This window comes from Corvus kubaryi, unplaced genomic scaffold, assembly GCF_017639235.1.
Source record: "Corvus kubaryi isolate FWS band 111438036 unplaced genomic scaffold, C.kubaryi_AGA036_p1.0 37398, whole genome shotgun sequence".
Classification (NCBI taxonomy): Eukaryota; Metazoa; Chordata; class Aves; order Passeriformes; family Corvidae; genus Corvus; species Corvus kubaryi.
In genome coordinates, this window is record NW_024581137.1 from 29342164 (window position 1) to 29363338 (window position 21175).

General features: G+C 39.1%; 1 long non-coding RNA gene across 9 annotated transcripts in view; it reads left to right on the top strand.

Annotated features, from left to right (window-relative positions):
• LOC121672039 overlaps nucleotides 1-21175 on the top strand; it is a 130307-nt gene that overhangs the window by 783 nt on the left and 108349 nt on the right. For all 9 annotated transcript variants that reach the window (XR_006018741.1, XR_006018735.1, XR_006018739.1 and 6 more), the window contains exon 2: nucleotides 12745-12895. This is a non-coding gene — a long non-coding RNA (uncharacterized LOC121672039). The remainder of the gene's footprint in view (nucleotides 1-12744; nucleotides 12896-21175) is intronic.

Sequence of the window (21175 nt, forward strand, 5' to 3'; positions counted from 1 at the left end):
CCTCGCGGCGGCGGCGGGGCGGAGGCGGCAGGGGCGGCCGCGCCGCCATGTTGGGAAGGTCACGCGAGGAGAGGGAGGACCCGGGCGGCGGCGGGGGGAGCGCGGCGGGAGCGCTCCGGGATGGGGGTGGGGTGGGGATGGGATGGGGAGATGGAAAAACCCCGAGCCACTGGTGGCCGGGGAGCGATGCGAGGGGGGTCCCGCGGCCAGTGAGAAGGAAGGTCAGCTCCGAGCGCTCATGTAGCCCCAATAACAGAAAATAGTCGTGGGGGGAAAAAAATCACAGCGTTCAGGTTGAAAGACAAATGACACCAGCTCAGTGTCACAGTGAGGCCCGTGTCTGTCACTACCCCCCCCCCCTGGCCCCCCCCCCCCCCCGCTTCCAGTCTCCGCTGCGCTGACCCCGTCACAGCCGCAAGTCGCCCCAGCAGAGAAACCCAAAATAACACGCGACCGCCCAAAATAGGGGGTTAGTGGGGGAGAAGCGCAAAGGCACCGGGCTCCACCGAGGACAAGGACAGCAGGACACCTGGGGACAGAACGGGAATCACTGAGGGCAAGGTTGTCGCTCGCCGAGCGACTGGGAGAAACGGCGGGTCTCACTGACCGAGGACGCGGCTCATTAGGTGATGAATCTCTGAGTTATTACACTGACATTTTAGGCTAAACACTTGTTTCAAAGGAAAGGAGCTGCATGGGAAAGTTACTGCCAGATTGCTGACTAGTAAAACCGTCCGAGAAAGCCCCGGTGCCGCTCTGACCCGCCGTCGCTCCCCCGCCCGTTCTCTCCCTCCGGTCCCTTTCGCCGCCACTGCAGCAAGCATCAGAGCTCTTCTCTCCCCTGGAATAACCGCAATAAATTTTCTCTCAGCGCTAAACCTGAGAGCCCGGGAATCGCCCTGTGTAAACACAGGTTGCTCGCGGTCACGGCTGAGACGAGAGTCGGGAAGAGCACCCTTTTCTCCTCCCTTGCCGACGCACCCGCGCCCCGTGGGGACGGCCCTGCCCCGCCGCCGGAGCGCGACCGCAGCTGCGGGCTCGACCCCGGCCCCGCGGTGCGGTTCCCCCCGCAGCCACCCGCGCCCAGCGGGCGGGAGGCCGAGGCAGTGTCCGTGGTGCTGCTCTGGCTGCCCGTCCGCAGGGGCTGGCCGAGCTGTCAGCATCGCACCAGCGGCGGGAGGCTCGCCCCTTGCTTCGCTGCTGCTGGAGCCCCGGTTACACGGGCGTTTCGGCTCCGCTCTGCCGACGGAAGAGATAGCGGTGGCCCCGGTGCTATCGTACGGCAAAAAGCTGGGGCTGAGCGCGGCGCCCGTCCCGCGGCACAGCGGCTTCCCCGGAGCGGCGACCGCGGGGTCCCTTTGGGCGGGCCGTGCCCCGCTGGGTCCGGCACTAGGCAGCATAGGGCGCCCTCGGTTATCAGCTGAATTGCTCGGGTTTAGTTCCCTGCCATCCTATGCCAGGGGCAAAGTACACTGGAGCCACAACAGGCAGATAACATTAGTTTGACTAAACCTCAACGATGCTAATGGGCTTGTCAGATGCCAGGGATTTGTCAAATGATGTTTTGCAGAAATAGGTCTTCAGAATACAACATATTTGGGAAAATATAGTAAGAGGACCTTATGCCTTATGAGGTCAATGTCTTGCAGTCACAGTCCTGCCAACTTTCTGACCAAACATTTTTGCAGAGGACACCAACTTTTTGGTAGCTTCTTTCCTCTGTCCCTTTCCGCTTCACTCTCATCTCTCTTCGCAAGATCACACCAGCATCCTAGAAAAAACAAGCAGGTAATACTGTACATGTCTTACTTCCTTCTCTTTTCCAACCCCTTTCTTCTTTTGATTTTAGGGCTGAAACTGGAAATTCACGCACTTTCTTCACTCCATACACATCCATCTATGGAAGCACTCAGTTTCTTCCAGCCTAAATTTCCCAGTCCCTTTCAGTGCTCTTATCATCCCCAACCTCTTCGTATTCATTGGTTTCTTTCTCTGTCAACACAAGTGGGTTGTGATCAATCCATACAACATAAATTGCTGATCTGCTTTCATTCTTCTCTTCATTTACATTATCTTTGTGTTGAAAGCTTACAATCATTGTTCATGGCTCCTCTTCTAATTTTTAATTTAATTGCTTCCAGTCTTTTATTCATCCACTGTGAGATTGAACAAAGACTTCTTATTTTCCACTGGCTTCAAGATCACAATTGTTTCTTGATCTCTTGTGCTACCTAGGTAGCAGAGAGACACCCGTACTTACACTCTTATTTGCTGGCTCCAAATCTGCTGAGGGTTACATGAACAAGGAAGTAGCCTCCCATGAGGGACTTCATCTCCCAATTCCCTTCTGTGGCCATGGGAATTGCATGGCACCAGCGAGGTACTGTGGTTACTGTTAGCTCCCTAATTTGGAAATAGTAAGGTAAATTCATGCTGCTAGGCAGAAGCGGCATCTTCTGTACATCTGCAATCCAATCCACAGCCTGTTGTTAGAAATCCACTCCAATGGAGCAGCCACCTATTTAACAGCAAGTATGACATTTCAGATGTTCAGCACACAGAGAATTGCAGAATGCATGGAAAATGTCCATTTTAGGCAGTTAACTAAAAAATTCTAAAAATTACCCACAACTTTTGCGAATCTGTTCTCCTCTGACATTCTTACTGTCTCTTTGCTTAATGCACTGTCTCAGTATTCTCTTTTCTATTTGATAATTTGGGTACAGTAGAGATCTTGCCTCATATTGAGTGTAAAACAAGAAAAACTATACAACCATGATTCAGCAATCTTAAAACCTCCTTTACAGTGTATGTTTTTGTTGGACTTTTTATTATTTTTCTTTTTTGAACTAGTATTTTGTCATGTTTTACATGTTTGGTCTTGCAAAGGATGACTGTGGTTAATGTCATAATGTGGACAATTAAAAAAGGTTTAATTCCTATGGAGATCACTTTCACGCATATAGTGCTCTCATCTCTTCTCATTTTATCTTTAGGCTACTACCCAGGTGTTTTACTAGGTCTAAACCAAAGAACACATCTTCCTGTAATAAATTCTCTCAAACCACTAGCAATCACTTTTCTCCTCATACTCAAATCCAGCATTTTTTGCCCTTGTAGATATCAATTGTGGTGCCAATCGATGAGATTTTTAAGAAAAATATGTTTGTGCATCTAATGAGCTGTGCCTTTCCCCATCCCCAGCGTGTGTGAGGTCCAGTACCCAGTATGCCTTGGAGTTGTTATCCTCTGAAACTTCCAGAGCTCTCACTTGTCAGCAGTCACACCTGCTGCCCTAGCTCCAAAATGAGCTGTATAGTTTTTTTCCACACAATTCCACGTTCTGCCCCATTTCTGCATCTCCTACCCTGAACAGTTCCCTCCTAATTTCTGTCTCCTGGCCCTTCAATCATTTCCTATGGTAGGGGCTATTTGGAAGAGGGGACTTTTACTAAACACACAGAAATTCCTGAGTGGGCTGGAGTTTCACAGGGTCACCATGAGACCAACAAAAATCTTGTCATTTGGGAGGAATTTATAAGAATTATAAACATTGCTTGCTATCTTAGGGTCATCTCTGACTCATTTCTAGCTTTTATCCTACTCTTTCTATCCATGGCCAAAATTTTCCTTCCCTCAGCTTAATTCTATGTGCTGACTTGTTCTAGCTGTTTGCAGTGCAAATAACACAGAAGAAATCTAGTCTGGTTATCTGTGATTTCTTTCCTCCTTCCCTGGAGACATGGAAAGAAGATTGTGATTTTAAACCATGATTTATGCATCTCAGGTTTTATGGATATACAGAACTACTGCTGATTTAGCTGTTATTTTCTGTGTTCTGCTATGAAAGAATATCTATGGCAACTCAGATGAGTCTCTTCCTACCCATTTCAGGGAAGTAATCATCTGTGGAAGTTGAATGAGAGTCAGCAAATTACATGTATACGGATTCTTTGGTGACTGGGAAGGTCATACAAATATATCACAGTGAGAAACAAGGATTGTTGAAGGAGATTCTACCCCACTTTTTAAAACTTAAACAGAAGTAATTATATAGAGAAAAAAGAAAATCAGTAATGAGACTAATATTAGAGAAGCCTCATTTGCAGGTACTAATTGAACTGTCTACAGTTTTAATGGGAAAATGGGATTGACAAGAAACTTCCCCCTCCCCCACCCTTCTATTTATATTTTTGTCAACATAGGACAGAACCACCACATTCTTTTTCTCTTCTCCCATTCAGACACCTGCCTCCCCACTCCCCTTGCAGGTGCTGCTGATGTGTTAGTGTTTAAAATCACGCCCAGCTTCTATTGAGTATTTAACTTAGGGAGCATTTCCAGAAGTTGAAGAGCCATATAAAGGATGAAAAATATGAAATATAATTAGTATTTGGGCAAGTAGAATATAATCCTCACATGGTGGTTCCTGCTGATAGGTCTTGGTTAATAATGGTGTTTTAATTATTTTAAATTCATTGATTTGCACTAATCCAATGTAATCTATAGTCTGAATTGTTCCAACAGAGCCCCAAAAAAATTCTTGAGTAGATGAAAACCACATTTAAAGACTGTGTTCAAGATTTTTCGACTTGGAAAAAGTTTGGGCAATTAGTAAGAATCATCTGTAAGGCAGGATCATGATTCTGCTCAAATCTTATGATATATAAAATAAAAAGCATATTGCACCTCTAAGTACAGGGATAAAGGAACAATATTATTATAAAGTGTAAAAGTCAGTACATTGATTAGTATTCTGAGGTTTTTTTCTCATATGCAGAAACAAGTAGAAGAGCACAAATTTATACAGAAACTGCCTCTTTGTTCAAGAGAACTCTTTTTTCAAACCAAAAAGTTCTGAAGAGCTATACAGCTATAGCAAGCAACTTGAATGAAAATTGCCTGCCTAAAACATTCATCAATCCTCTTTTATCCAGAAGCATTCAAAGCAAATTTTATTATATAGCTAAAATAGTCTTCCATTATTATGCCCAAGGACCTTTGTTTTTGTCCTGAAAAGTAAAGAACCGCTCATTATTTTAATCCAGCATAATCCACTCCCAGTCAAGTACTGGAAGGCATAAATCAATCAGTGATAACAAGTCATCTCTTCCCAAGGGCAAGTCAGGATGACCCAAGAGAACCTCTTAACCAAGACCCCAGCAGTCAGACACCTGTATGACTGACAGCCACTCCTTCTTCCTCCCCTCCTTCCTTCTTGATGGAGTGAGCTTATGTTTGTCACATGAATACACAAAGAGTTACGTCTGCAACTACAAACCTATTAAAAGAAAATTACTGGTTTTGCATGTACTGCATAATGTTTCTGTCGCGGGTTCGGTTTGTAACCGGGCGGAAACACCAATTTAGTGTAGTGGTTTGGTCCAAAATACTCATTACTGTTTATCTGCTGTGAGATAAGAATTAGGAGAAATGCAAAACAGGCACCAAACTTGAAAGAATATAAAGAAGTTTATTAACAGACCTAAAAGAAGAAGGAAAAAAAATTATACCACCTTCAGAACTCTCCTCCTCCCCCCACCTTCCTCCCTTCTCCCACTGACAATGTGAAAAGACAACCCTTAAGATGTTCAGTCTGTTTACCACTTCCATAATAACCTTGTTCAGTCCATTTAGAAAGAAAAGTCTCTTCTTGCTCATGCTATGAAAACATTATCACAACGAGACAGCCGCCCACTTCCAAATATCGTTCAGTCCATTTAGGAAGAGGAGTCTCTCTGCCTGCGTGTGAGTCCTTTCCCCCGACTTGCAGCTTTTCCCGCAACTGCCTTCGAGGGTCCACTCTTGAAGTTTTTTGGGGTACAATTTTAAGGTTGAGCCGTTCAGAAACAAAAACAGAGGCCCTTCTCCTTCCCTGGGAGCAAAGGGTCTTCATCATCTTCATCTTTAGGACTATCTCTGGGAGCATCTCTACGGACTGAGGTTTTCTCCTTTCCCGTTCGGAGCAAAAGTCCTCATCTGGTTCATCTCTCCCTGTCCAAACTTCTCATGAAATTACAGCTGCGTCAGCATCTGCCTATCTCAGCGCAGGTGCTTTTGCTCACGAGTTGAACACTCCACCCCCCATATCTTCATGAAATTACAACAGGATACTCTGATATATCATAGCTTCACAACAGAATTTCAGCTTTAAGCATCTCCTCTCTCTTCCCTCAGGTTTTCAGCTCTTCACAGCAATAAAAGGGTTAATCTCACCTCGGCCTTGCAGCTGGAATGTTGAATTTTTCTTATCGCAGTGGAGAGGGGGGAGAGCCGAGCCGCTCCGGCTGCCCACGGCAAGGCAGTGGGGGGGGTTCCATGGCTGGAACAGGTCCATGGCTTCAGGATGGCCGTGGCCCGGCCCGGCCTGGCCCAGGCAGGGCCTGGCCGGGCCCGCTGGCCCCCACACAGGGCCTGCAGCCACCTGTGCCAGCGCCGGAAATGAGAGAGAGCTTGGAGGGGGAGTTTGCCTATTCTTAAATGTGGATCACAGAGGTGATCACAACTTTAAGTGGCTTAGAGAATTGTCCATATTCAAACTGGCCAGCTGATAGGTTCTATCAGTTCCCAGAGGAAACTGTAAGCACCCCTTAGCAAGGACGTCCCTTCCGGGACTATGCTTGCTAACCTATGACAGTTTCTTACAGTCAAACCACCAGGATCAACAAATACATTATGTTCCCAGGACCCTTCCCTGCCGCTGAGGCCCACTGGCACATGAGGAGTCAGATCCACACTACAATATTTTCTTAGTTTCCAAACTAAGGTGATTGCCTGCAAACTGCAAACAGCCACTGCCCTGGGCTAGACCCTGAACTGCCCCTGGGAATCATGTGGGAACATGCTGAAGCTGTCTAAAGGATGATTCTAACAATTTAAATCTACCAATGGTTATTTTAACAACCATAGCACTTGTTAAATTTACTAATACAGATTTAACCTCAGAAAACATTTGCGATGCTTTTGGCCATACATGTGCCAAATCGCGTACAATCACTCGTGTGCAGAAGCAGGGAAGTTTTGGTCACAACAATAAATCACCATGACAATCAGCAAATGTGGGCAGCATATGATCCAGCGGCACCACAAACACAACGTTGTTGTGGTGTTCTCTTATACACATAACAAATACATAAAGAGCTGATCATTTTACTTCTGCTTTAAAAACACTACTGCACTCTATTTATTGACAGGGCTTTGTTGCTCTATTGGCTTATAATTTTAACAAAACCTGTGGTTTGAGAGATCCTGAAACAAGTTTACAATTATGATGGCTGACTCAGTAGGCTGCAAATTTTCTTTCTGCTCTCATTAAGAGGAAAGGGTATACACAAAGTAAGACTAATGAGTAAAAAAAATGATATAAATTAGACATGACAATGCTGTTTCCATGCCAGAGTTTAATTTCTGTGAAAAGAAACCTGAGCTAATTTTGATAAAAAAAATTAGGTGTCATGTATTTTAATTTAACCTTACAAAACCTTACCATGACTAAGACAGGCTACAGGTATTGTATCAATGGCAATTGTGTTATTTCTCATTTTAGTGGGACTTCCTACCAAATCTAGTGGGTATACAAAGAGAAGAATATAACAAAAATAGCAAATAGATGCACAGATATCTAAAGGCCAAAGACCAAGGCTAAAACCCATATGAGATCTACATAATTACACAGAGAGGTTTCCACAAACATATATATAATTAATATATAGTTACATATATATATATATATAAATATAATTAATAATAGACAAGAACAAACAAACAAGAAAGCCCAACACAGTGATTTTAATACCTGCTCAGGAAATAGCCTGCTTGAGAATAAAATTGTGGTCTGTGTTAGTTTCATTCAAGTTATTTTCATTGACATGATACAAAATGCAGCTATTCATTCAGCCCATAGTTCTATAAAGCACAGTGAGCTGAATCTGTGTCATCCCTGACAGCTAATTGCCCTACCCATCATTTGCAGCCTTCTGTCACAAGGAGACTGCAGCCTCCCCAGGTAACCTGCTCAGGGCTTACTCCTAGAGACTGTTTCTCATTGAGCAATTGTATTTTTATAGGCTTTTTAATTTAGACCTTTAACATATTTTCCCATTCAGAGTGACTACAATTTTCTGTCCTTCCAACAATAATTTTTTTTTATTTCATCTCTGATTGAGACACCTGAGGAAGTGAAGAGAGGAAACAGTGTGTCTGTCAGGGCAGGAAAGTAGGGAAACAACTGCCTTTGAAGAATTAAAGCCAGCATGCATCCAGACAGCTGCCACATTACATAGAACAAACAGTAACACTGGAGAAGGGGTAACAGGAGCAGGTATCTTTTCAGTGGGAAAAACTTGAATGCTTTCATTCTGCAAATAGTAGTCATGGCTTGTTATTTCTTCTTAACATTAACAGAGAACATGCATGTACTGAAAACTGCCCACAAACCATCTGATGTATTGTTTGCTTTATCCTTTCTATTTTTTTCCACATTTATCCTGTTAAGTGTCCTAACCAGACTGTGTTTACATGTGTCCCTAAGCAAGCCACAACTGTTGCTAGCTACATATCATCTTTATAGTCTCATTATCTCTGGTTCTCTGAATTCTGTCTGGCTCACAAACTAACTTTTGTATTTAACACTTGCTTGTAATGAGCCTTCTGAAAGCCTTCTGATCAGTGTGCCCTGCATGCAAGATAGATGTTTAGCTCCTCAGTTATAGTCACTTGCATGTTAATCTTCACAACTAGTTATCTAGCATCAGCTTCAGTGTAGAGCCTTGGGTGTTGTCTGAAAAGTAAGATTTTAACAATCGCAGATATGCAGAAGCTGTCTCTTAATTTTTTTTTTCTGTTATACATGAACAAAAGAACCACAGACCAATGTCTAGTGTGTTCTTTTGCAGTTCAGAATTTCCTTTAAATACTTTTCTGTTTACAATAATAAAGATACTGAATAATGAAGATACTGAATTAGAAAACTATCCGTCCAGTGGGGAAAAATGCTGTTCTGTTTCTTCTAAGGAATGCTGCCTCATTTATAATTTATATTTTGGACTGTATATATATAACATTGTAAATAAATGACAAATAAAATACTGGAGTGGATAAGAGCTATCATGGGCATTCTTTGCAATAAAAGAACTTTTTTCTTTTAGAAAGAAGTGCTTGTTTTTAGTGCATGATTTTAATCTTCTAGAAACACTAGATTAAACCAGCTTTGAAACCTGCACATTGCCAGTTTTTCAAGTCAGTGTTCTTAGCAATTCTGGTAATGTCAGCACAATAGTGTCAGAACTGTTTCTTCAGTGTTTTGCACAAATACTCTTATCATCCTGACACTTCAATGGATTGCATCATCAAGGTACCACGAAGCTTTAGAAGTTTACCATTTTCCCTAAATAGTCCATGGATCTGTTATCTAAACTATCTGCCAGAGATTAAAAGTTGCTCATTTCAGAGGTATAAAATACTGCTTGTTATTTCTGAGGGTGTATATCAGAGCCAGTTCATGGCTTCTTTCATAAGGAAGACTTACCAAAAGGGATGGCCTAGAGGCAGCGAAACTCCCGCCAACATTGATTTTTCATCCAGGATTCCTTTTATAAGAATTCCCTGAGTCCACACTTGGTAAATTTGAATCTGGGCTCTTTCAGTTTACAGAGTTAAGAGTGGGGGTTTCCCTAGTAATGTGCAGCATGATAGATGATCCTTCAAAAGTAGTTGATAGTCCTTTCGAGGAACATATGACAGTATTTTGAAGTAGAGTAGGCTTTGAAAAGAAACCAAACAGTAAGCACAGAAATTGGGTGAGAAGATCTCATCTATGTTAAGAAAGACAAGCAGCTGCACGTTGGTCTATCTGAACCTTTCAGCTGGCCTTCAGGCTTGCCTTAAGGTGGCCTGTGGTCTGCATAATGTCCCAAGGCCAGTGTAATATGTTTTAAGGGAGTTTCCAAAGATGAAAAAAGTAATTCCTGTGTTTGTTTCTACCTCGAGCCTAAAATAATCAGGAGTTGCAGCTGAAGGTTACTTCAGTTATTGAAGTTATCTTATTGAATGAAATACAACAACTCTGTCAAATTTTCTATTTTCTTTTTCTTTTTGTTCTTTTCCTGGTAAACATTCCTACTATACCTACTAAAAATACAAATAGTTGTAATAATATGAAGTGAATTGAGTCTACGTTGCATTTGGGTCCCTAATTCCTTCAGATCAGGATATCTGGCATAGTGTTTTATGTGCTAAATAATAAGACAATGCTGTGTTGTTTTTAGTGCATTTATTCACTCCTTAAGTGATAGAAGTTATTAAGCGTCTCTATACAATCTTTAGATGTTTAATAACAAAAAAGTCTTGTGACAGTTTATCCGAGTCACAGAAATGTTTAAGTCTTACTTTCTAAAAGTGGGATTCCTGCAATACTTTCCTAGAAATACAATCAGAATAATACAGGAAGATAAAACTGTTGAAAAGCAAGGAGAATAAGCACAGCAAATAAGGAAATCCAGAAATAACAATAAGCCAATAGTTAAAAGACATAGTTACGGAAGAGAAAACTAGCTATGGATATGGAGAAATTTGGGACCAAAAAGAAGACATTAAAAAAATCTGAAAAAAGAGACAAAAAAGAAAATTATTGATTTCCACTAGTAGCTCATACAAGCATGGAAGCTAGTATCTTGTAATAGTTCATTTAGAAAGGTCACTGTAAGATCTAGTGATCAATATGTTGTTACATTATAAAGAAATTTCTTAAAGCTTTTCATGCCAGTAATTACAGTGGCAGCGAGCCATTCAAGGGATTCTACAAATTTAAGAGTGTATGTATGTCTGAGCTGCAGTATCTGGGTCATTGCTAACATCTAAACTCTACTTAGTTTCCTAGATAGATGCTGCCTTTCACACTCATGTTCTAGAATTAGCCAGTCCAAAAACTGGACAGAGAAAGGGAATGATATGGGAATAATCTTCAGCTTGTCCCCACAGAATCTTCTTGTGTCTTTTGGCTCCACAGAGCATATTGTGAATTTACAATAATTATTCCTCGGTGAAGCCCTCAGTAAAAGGCACCCACAGGGAAACCTCCACCTCTCCCATCACACGATCCTTCTACAATAAATTGAAAAAAGAAAGCCTTTCTAAAAGGAGACTTGAAAACAAATTTACTTTGGGATATTAGTCTTCCTGTCAGAACTTCTCCCCAATGACAATTCTTTCAGCAATCCATGTGCCAGAATGTTATGGCTAGATAATATTTGTTAAAGACGTATTGCTACCCTTGTATGAAATATTTATGTTATTCCCATAACATTCTCAATAAGTAGCAAATACATATTTTGTGGTCTCCATTGTTTCAGGACAAAATTTGAACCAAAGTCATGACAACATTTATAATGGACACAATGAGGCAATTATCTTGATCAGGGCAGGACCTAGTAGATACCTGTGTGTTTTCCTTCCCTTTGTAACTATACAGATGGAAGAAACACAGCTCAGTGGGTTTTTTGCCCTTCATCTCAAATTTTTCTACTGTAGACAGAGCAGAATAAAGAAAACTGCCAGTTTAGGATTTTAAGCCTAAAATAGTACCGTTCCTGATGGTTGGAAGTATGGTTACCTTAAAATCATGGCTGCAGGTCACCTGAACTGCTTTTATAGAATGAAAATAACAAGAATTTCAGATACGTTTGTGTCATTTTACTCCTGTTATAGTTATTGATGCTCTGACTTTGCTGAGTTTGTTCCTTTAATATCTACATGCATTCTATCCATAAGCAGCCAAATAGTCTCTATCCTGACATAATTCACACAGGATGATGAGTGGCATTAAATGTGGAGATGATGCTCTAGGTCCTTTAGACTTGTAGTGGCTAGAACAACCTCCTGTGACCCTCTCCAAGCTTACTAAGGCTGCATTTTATATATATATATATATATATATATATATATATATATATGTGTATATATATATATACACACACACATATATATGGATCAAACTATCATACAGTGATTTATATTGATGAACACTCAGTCAGATAAAACAGTAATTTCCTACACCAAGCTGTATGCAAACCCAGAGCAGAACTTTCCATAAATAAATAAGCGCTTCTGGTTTAAGCCACAGTGTGTCATGGGGGAGGGAAAGGAAATAATATTATATCCTTTTTGCTGTTGAGTTACTATTATTAAAACTAGGCTTTTTATGTAGTTTCTCGGTATTCACATGGTGTAAGAACACCTACTATTGGTAGTATTTGATATATTGCATTCATTTATTTGAGGTTCTTTCACACTGATAATATATTTGCCTGTATCCAAACAGCAGACATAATATATGTTTTCTGAAATACTTGATAAGGATGACATAACTTAAAGAATAAGCTTTGAACAGTACTCCCTATTCTAAGTCATCTGTGTTTTCTTTATGGAAAAAACATTATTTTTGAGTAGCTAGGTAATTTCCATGTTTAAAAAGCACAGAAATCAGTGTTTCATCTAATAGTATTTCTCAGTCCCTTCAATCTATTTAGTTTAACAGATGTACAGAGGCACACAGATGGAAACAACTCAATCTTTTTCAAGCTTGATGCTCAAGAAAATAATCAGGACAGCAAGCTGGTGACACTATGCCTCTTCTTCTTTGTAACTGAAACTATTGCAATGGTGATATGGGAAGAAAATGAGTATTTTTTTTTAGAAAACTATGGGTTTCATGTTGGTTATCTAATATCCAACCTATGTCATTCCCAGAAATCACTCCAGTTCAAGAGAAGAAGTGGCTGTCCTACTTAACAGAGCATCATGCTGCTTCTGCTGAAATTAATGGTTCATCCAAACTGCAGGTGCTGTTAGACCCTGAGCCTGGGTGCAGATGGTGGCTTGCATTCTGTTGTGGAATAAGGTGAGCTGCAACTCAATATAATTTTCTCTCTTCTTCTATATTTATTTCCTATACTCCAGTTTACACTGGAAGAAGAAACATCAGTAGGCAGGAAAGTCAGCGTGTGCTGTGCATCAGGGTAGCTGACCTGCAGGATCAGTTACAAACTGCTCGAGGCTGGTAGTCCAAATGAGGTCCAGGAGGAGATAGTAATGAATATAAAGTCAATAGAAGATAATCAATGATAATCAATGTTATTTCTGCAATTTCACCATACTTTTGTAAGGAGTGATAGGGTTCAAAATAAATCTCCAATGGTGCTCCTTGGTTTGATGAGCAGCCACCTGTACTGCCAGATGTACAGATCCTCAGGCTTTTCTACCTTTCAAGTCAGTATTCTGCAATCCAGTCACTCCGACCAGCAGTCAGGTAGCAAACATTCAGCATGGCTCACTCAGGAATTTCAGCTGGGATTTGGACCCTACAGGACTTTCCTTGGGGGAACTTGTCACAGCGTGTTTGTGCTGACACAGGGCTTTAGAAACAAAGTAATTTATATTACTTTTGCAAGGTGAAAAGCCTTTAGGAAAAGTAATAAGTAAATAAATCCTCTTTGTGAGCAAATCCCACCATTGAAAAGAAAGCAAACAAAAAATCATCCTGTTGTTTTGAACTGATATCAATGGCACATTTTTGATAACTTCTTTCTTTTCAAGCCTCCAGCTAGTTGCAGGATTTTTGATGTTTGTGATTTCCCCGATCTGAGGATTACTGACTTATCTATGTTGTGCTCCTGCCAAGCACCCTTATCCCAATCAACCCAATATTCAATATAGCTTTGAAGAGGTAATTTGTACCAGTACCGGTATCATTATTGTACCTTTCTATCTCACATTTTAAAGTCTTCCTTTATTGCTTTCTTTTATCTAATGCCTTGCTGTTGAGCAGACAGGCAACAAAACAAAGCCAAACACATTAGTCATTGAAAGTACCTCCCTCACCCCTCATCAGAATCTGTTTTGTTTCTTCTGCAGCTGTATATTACACAAAGACACATTCATGAAATCACACACAACTTTGGTTATTTTGAAGGCACGGGGAAAACAAGCAACAGGAGAAAAACAAGTAGAAAATCCAGAAGTAGAAATATTGTCTTTAATTGATTTCATACTGAAATAAAATTATATTCTTCAAGAAAATGCCCAGGATGTCTAAATTGAATAATTGGGAAGTGATATGAGATGCAATGGAAACAAGTACTTTTTGTTTTAATAATTCTTATGAAAATGCTTACATGCAGTTTAACCTACTGTGACACTTACTGTGTTAGTAGACAAACACACTGTTGAAATTAGTAGATATAAATCATTGTGACTTGTAAACACAATGGAAAATTGCAGTTTTAGTGTGTAAGTTGGGACATGTTCTTAAATATAGACTCTTATTTTTCTAGAGGTGAAAAAGAAAGGTGGCAGAGAATAAGAAAAATTATTTATTTGGTTTGAACGGAAACAGTAATAATTCAGACTTGCTAGAAAAAATTAACATTTCCACATCTTTAAGTTTATTCTACAGAAGAAAATCCCTTCATTTGAGCATGGCTTAACGTTTCTAGTCTTTGGAGTAAACTCTTTAAAAAGCATTGCAATATTTTCTTTCTTTTTTCAATGTCAACTGAAACAAAGTCAGGATTAGTGCTCTGTGGATTTTCTGAAATAAGTGAATCTCATACATAAATAAAAGTTTTGGATCCAGTTCTACTCAAAATGGATATAAATTTGTTTTTTGCCCGGGGTTTATGTAGTACCATGCACAATGACTACAACAAAATTCAGGCTCAGATTTTGAATGGAATCTCAGGCACATGTCCCTTGTGTTAATTATTCCAATTGAAGCTATCCAGATTAAATAAATAGACATCATTTTATATTCTGAATAATAATTAATACACAGATTTGAATTATCCTAAGAATCTGGGCCTTGAAAAGTCAGAATTAAATTGAACATCCTGCCTAAAATCTAACAGTTATGGAATACCTTACATTCCTTAGTGTACCATATTACAAATACAAACACAATTAGCAACAATACAGGTATTAACAAGATCACAACCCAGTAGCAATATATTGATACTCCATTATCATATTTCTTCTGAAGAACTCTTGTTACTGTCTGGAAAAACAACACAAAACATAAGAGCTCCCAGGAAAGCGTTGTTAAGGAATCATTGCTCTTACGCGGTTATGTCGCAAGCGAGCACACAGATAACAACAGCACTAATTAAAAAAACTATTGAGCAGGTCTCAAAGCATAAGCATGCTGCATAAACCCTGGTTAGGCAAAATCCCAAGTCACACCTGTTTTCTTTCGTTCCATATTTTCATCCTGGATGGAAACAAAATCAGTGCTCCCTCTCAGTTCTCCTGATAGGACCTCCAGGAATCAGGTATTCCAAGCTCAACAGAGGCAATGAGAAAGCATGAGGGTCTAGGATTGTTGTAAGCAACTTCAGAGGGCAACCACAACAGGAAGTTCACATCTATCTTTTCAAGCATCATAGGAATAATTTAAAAACTTCTCTAACAGTAAGCTAAGATTCACAAGTCTGTATCGCTTTAGTCTTAGGGGAAGTTCCAATGGCTCGGGTTCTGCAAGCAGCGCTGTTATTAACAGCTGCTTGTTCTCCTCATTTTGTGAAGAAAGCTAGAGATCACTATTAATACCCTTGTGAATTTGTTTTAAGTATAGTACAACTAACTAGTTACAAAATAAAAGGTTACAAAAATGAAGAGAGAGAAAAACCCTAAAATACAGTGTCTGGGTAATGTTATCCTCATGGAATCAGGCTATATGGTGGGAATGGGCCTATAAATACTAATAGAAAGAAATAAAACAATAGATAAATAAATATAATGTGTAAATAAGTATAGTATATGTCAATAAATTGGAAAGAGTAGCTTGGAAACAGCACACAAACTGTTTCCAAAATCAAGGAGAACTGATCTAAAGCTTGGAGGCAATGAAGTCGAAGAGAGGTTAATCTGATCATGCAGCAATCCTTATGACCTCTTTATGTTGATAGGATCATTCCTCTTAAGGGGAATTAAAACTTATGAAGGAATAAATATGCTAAATTGTGCTGAGATGAAAATGCTTATCAAATTATATATTGCTGAGAATAGCTGTGCTGCGAAGGCTGCCCATGAGACAGCACTTGCCATCACTGCATCACTACCTGTTTCTGAAGGCAAGGTGCTGATTTTGAATAACCTGTTTCTGCAGGAATCTATTGATTTGCCCAGTGTTGCTTCATTACTTCAGCAGTCTTCTCTCTTCTCCAGCATTTAGCAGAACACCACAAGGAACCTACGTTTTACATTTGCTTCAACTAAAAATAATGCTAATGAATTATCAACCAGCTTCCATTCATGACTAATGAAGGATCTAATTTTGGCAGACTGAAATGAGTAAGTGCTATTATATTTTTTGAATCACAGTTCATTCAGAGACCTGGGTGTTTCAAGAAAAAATTGAGCTAAGATGTCTATCATTTAACATTTTGAAAGAAATCAAACAAACCCAGAATTTCTGACACAGATTGTAAACACAATATTGTGTGTAGTGTGTATAAACACTGAAATAAGGTTAAAAAGCGCAATCAGCTTTCATACTTTGAATCATCTGGAAGTCAAAAGACATTTTTACAAGGACACCAAATGGACTGAATAAAAGGGAAAATAGATTTAATAAAAATTCCTAAGAAAATATTTTTCTTTAATTACAAAGCATTACTGTTAACAACATTCACTTCAAGCTTTTACCTCATTGCAATTTTGCCTTCCTTTGGACACAAGTAATCAAATTGCCTCAGCATAATTTAATTCTTTTGGGCGTAATAAGCTTAATGCTTTACATAGCAGTGCTAAACCTAACAACTGTACAGAGTCCTGTAAATGCAAAGAGCAATTCATCATTGCATAAACCACTGTGCTCAATTACCCCAGTTTAGACAGAGCCATAAACTACTTCAAGCAAGATTTCAGAGGTGTCAGCACCTGGCACAACACAAAACTATTTGTGCAAGAGAACTTTCCAGCCACTAAAGATGTATTTACAAGGCATGGATGCATTTTTTTTTTTTCATTTTGCAAGACTCCACATTGTAGCACAGTATGCACTGCACTCTACGCACACTAAATGCATAGATACAGTTTCAGAAATATTTTAATTAAAATGAGTTATCAATTACTTGAAAATAATTGCCCTCAAATATTTCCTTACTCTCTTCCCAGCTGTGAAAATTGCTGAGTAAAAATGTTTTCTGGGAGCGAGATGGGGGAAGGAAGACACCTCGTAGACTCTTTTTATTGTAATGCTGAAAGCTATGTCTGTAGTTGGTATGTGATATATAATAAGACAAAGTATCAGTAGGTCTGATTATCTTTTTTTTTAAAACCTGAGGTGACTTCTGAGTATATAGACAAATCTCCTATGGAAAAGCAGCCAACCTTCTATTTATAATATAGAAAAATATTTAATATAAAATATATTTTTAAAGTCTTGTTTAACCATAAGCATCAATATTTGCATTGATATAATATAATTAGCTATTTCTTTTGGAGTATAGCTACTATTATTAAGATACATTCACAATATCTTTTATATCCAAACTTGTTTTCCTAAATGGTTTTCCTAAATTTCCTCAAATTGAGAGTCCCCTCTTGTCTCCTACTTTAAAAGATCAGTTATGGCAGAACTATTTAAAATATCAATTGAAAAAAAACTTGCTTCTTATACTGGCTGTAGACATAGTATTTGGATTATTGGAAACAAAGGTAAAATATGTATTCCAGTTCACCTTCTGTGGTATTTGCTGTTGGATTTTGTTTTTTAATTAAAAAATGCCTTCAAAACCAAACCAAAACAAACAAAAAAACCCCAAAACAAACAAACAAAAAAAGCTCTCTTTCTTTGTTTTATGCAAGAGAAAATACCAGAGTTCTGAACAGACCTCAGCATTTCAAGACTTGGTACCATGATGTATTCACATAATTTTGTGTGTGTGAATTATTCTGCAGAAATGTGAAACTCATTTGTATGTTTTTCATAGTTATGCAACTTGCTGAACTGACATTTGAAAAATACATGTGGCTCATATTGTCTTCAGTTTTGGGGAAAACTTCTGGATTCCCACAACTCACAAAAGAAGAAACCTTTTGATTTGGCTAGGTGGTATGACCAGCTTCAACCACTTGCCATCTCCAAACAAGACACCAGTTGTGTCTCCTCTGTTGCTTTTACAATAATTGGGCACTAAATTTAACATACACAGGAAATATTAAGCTTCAAGGTGCTTCCAGGGAGAGAAACAGAAATGGATCCCTCTTTTTATACACTTGGGGAGATACTGAATGAAGGCATCATCCAAAATATAGTCCTAGGAATGCTGTAAGGGTGTAAGGATAATGTCACACATAAGGGTGTCAGCTTTCTTGAGGATTAAGGCAAAAGAAGCAAAGGCTTGTACCATAATGAAAAATTGCCTCTTCTTCAGAGAGACACTGTCCCACTTTAGTAGTCATGATAACACTTCTGTGTTTCATGTACATGGTTCTTTATGTCAAGCAAGTGCTTCTCGTTATTCTAGGACTTCAGTTTTCTTAACTGCTTTACTTAGAAAGAAGAGTGAAAAATTTTTTGTTAAAAATGGGACTATAAATAATAATTCCTGTATTCAGCTTGGTACATATGCTCATTCTATCATTTTTACCAAAACAAGGGAAACCAAACAAAGATTTGGTGAAAAAAATGAAAAGAGGAAGAATAGTGAGGTAAAGTGTTTCCTGGACTTCATCAGACTTCTTTATTCTCAGAATTTCTATGTCTTTTTCACACAGAATCTATAGCGCAGAAACACACTGACAGTGCTGACAAGTCAACTCTGTTCAGGTTTACTTCCCTTTTCCCTTTAACATAATAAAAATGGTAACAAGAGCAGCAAAGATGTTGCAGTCTTCACATCTTCACAAGAAATTGAACCAGTATTTGGTGTGTAAAAAATAAAAAGTTGACAATGCACTTTTAAATTATAGTAGTAGTTTTTTCTTAAAACTAACTTTGAAAAGACCTGTACTATTTCTTCACAAGTGGTTCATGAAGGCCTTTTTTTGTTTGTTTTAATTTTTTTGGTGCAGCAAGATGAAAAGGCTGTTTAGAAAAATGGGCAAAGATGGAAAATTAAGATCCAAACCTGAGATTCAAACACTCTCAGGATTTGCACACGTTCAAATCCAGACGTGAAAACATCTGTATGTCTACTGCCTCTGACCTAAAAACTCACACCAAAAAACCTGGTGGGCCTTTTTGCTAAGGCCTGTCTGTATTTAATAATCTTTATTATAGGTTTGAGAATCTAAATTATTAACCTCTTTTCTTTGCAGGAGATCTTTCTGAAGTTGTGAATGTAAACAGTACCTCCATTCAGGAATACTGATCATATACACACTTACCTCTGAGAAAAAAAAGAAACATAATAAAAAAACCCAACACCCCCACGTGGACTTACACTCTTAGATGGGGATGGATTTCAAAATACTCTCAGGAGTTTCTGCAGCACATGAAATGTCTCAGTGAGTGTGTCATTTAGCTTGTCCATCATGCCTGGGAATATGTAAAACAGAAAATATTATTTCTTTAGCCACTACCCAGGAACATTCTGTATTTTCGGTAGAAATACAAAGAGCAGGTAAATTCTCTCTTCTCATCTGTGTCTAAAACACATGGATGTAGTTGCCCTGCAGGGCTGGGAGGGAGAAGATTTGACAGCTGTAACCATCCCATTAACACTGAGGAAGCTGGACCCTAAAGCAGAAGAGTCAGCATATAAACTAAAGGAATTTTATTTGATCATTTTATTTAGAAACAGAAAGGTCTGATTATAGATTAGATTATCCAACTCTTTGTTAATGCATTGCATCAGATAAAAAATAAGATATCTATAATAACTCTAAATACATTTACAACAGGAAGAGTCTCCTGTAAAATTAATTGAAATGCAGATGAAAATGAACAATAGTAGTTTTGGCAACCTCTACCCTTATCCTTATTTTAGGGATTATTCAATGATTTACCCAACACAGGTGTGTATGTACATCACATATGGGATTTCTGTATGGGCTTTTCACTAAATGAATACTGTCAAATATGATATTCAGGCCTTTATTCCATCCTTCTGTGTTGTTCCTGTGATTGGAACAATGGGAGGGATGGCCAGCTCCCCAACATCTTGCTGTAATCATCACTTCTCAAGAGAAAGCAGCTCCCTGCAAATCAGAAGTATTCACTCCTCAGGTGCTTTCCCACAAAATCCTTCAGATGGGAGGCTTAAAGTAAGCCCTTAAAGGGATCAGATTGTCCTCCTGGGGAGTAGTTGCTTTTGTGTTCTCTTCTTTTTCTGAGAAAAGGATCAGCAAAACATCTGCTGTAGGATATGAAGTAGTTAGAAAAAGAGGCTTTTGAAAGGCCTAAAGAAGAATGAGGGAGAAGATGAATCCCAGAAAATTGATAAGCAGTATTAATATCCTACTTGATTGTAGTTTTGTAAACTACAAAATATACTTCTGTCATATCTACCATTATTACATACAAAAATATAATCAATTGTAGCTTACTGCAAAGGAGATAGTAAAAATTCTAGCATTTACAGTTGTTTGAGAAACCTTGAGCCCTCTTTCTTCTGTAATTCTGGAGAGATCAGAATAAACATAGAGTGCTATGGAATAAGATTGCCCATGATCATGTGATTGAGAGCAGTATTGTAATAGGTATATACAAATGCAGCAAAACACTACTGATATCTTCTCCTGCACTATAGAGTTTGTCCTCTAGACTCAGTAGTGCATAGTATTTTTCACTAAGCAGTCCTATCTTCATATTTTTCAGTTCTATGACTTATAATGTGTAGGACAGCCCTCAAGATGTCAGCTGTAAGACACCTTGGCTATGGAAATTGGAATTTGAAACTGTGCTGTAGCTTTATGCATTTTTCATCTCCTGAGATAAAACGTCGAAGGGCCAAGAAAGTAATTTCCATGAACTACACCTACACTATCATATGGGTTTAAGTAATATCTGGGAAAAAAAAACCAATAAAGGAACCTTGTTTAGGGTGTAAAAGCAGTTGTTGAAATGTAGGTCTCATAGATTATGGAAGCAACACTGTGGCTCTGCAGCAAATTCTCAGTTCCACAGTTGCCTACTGCTAGTAAGGTTTGGTCGTTCAGCCTTAGAAATTCCAGGAAA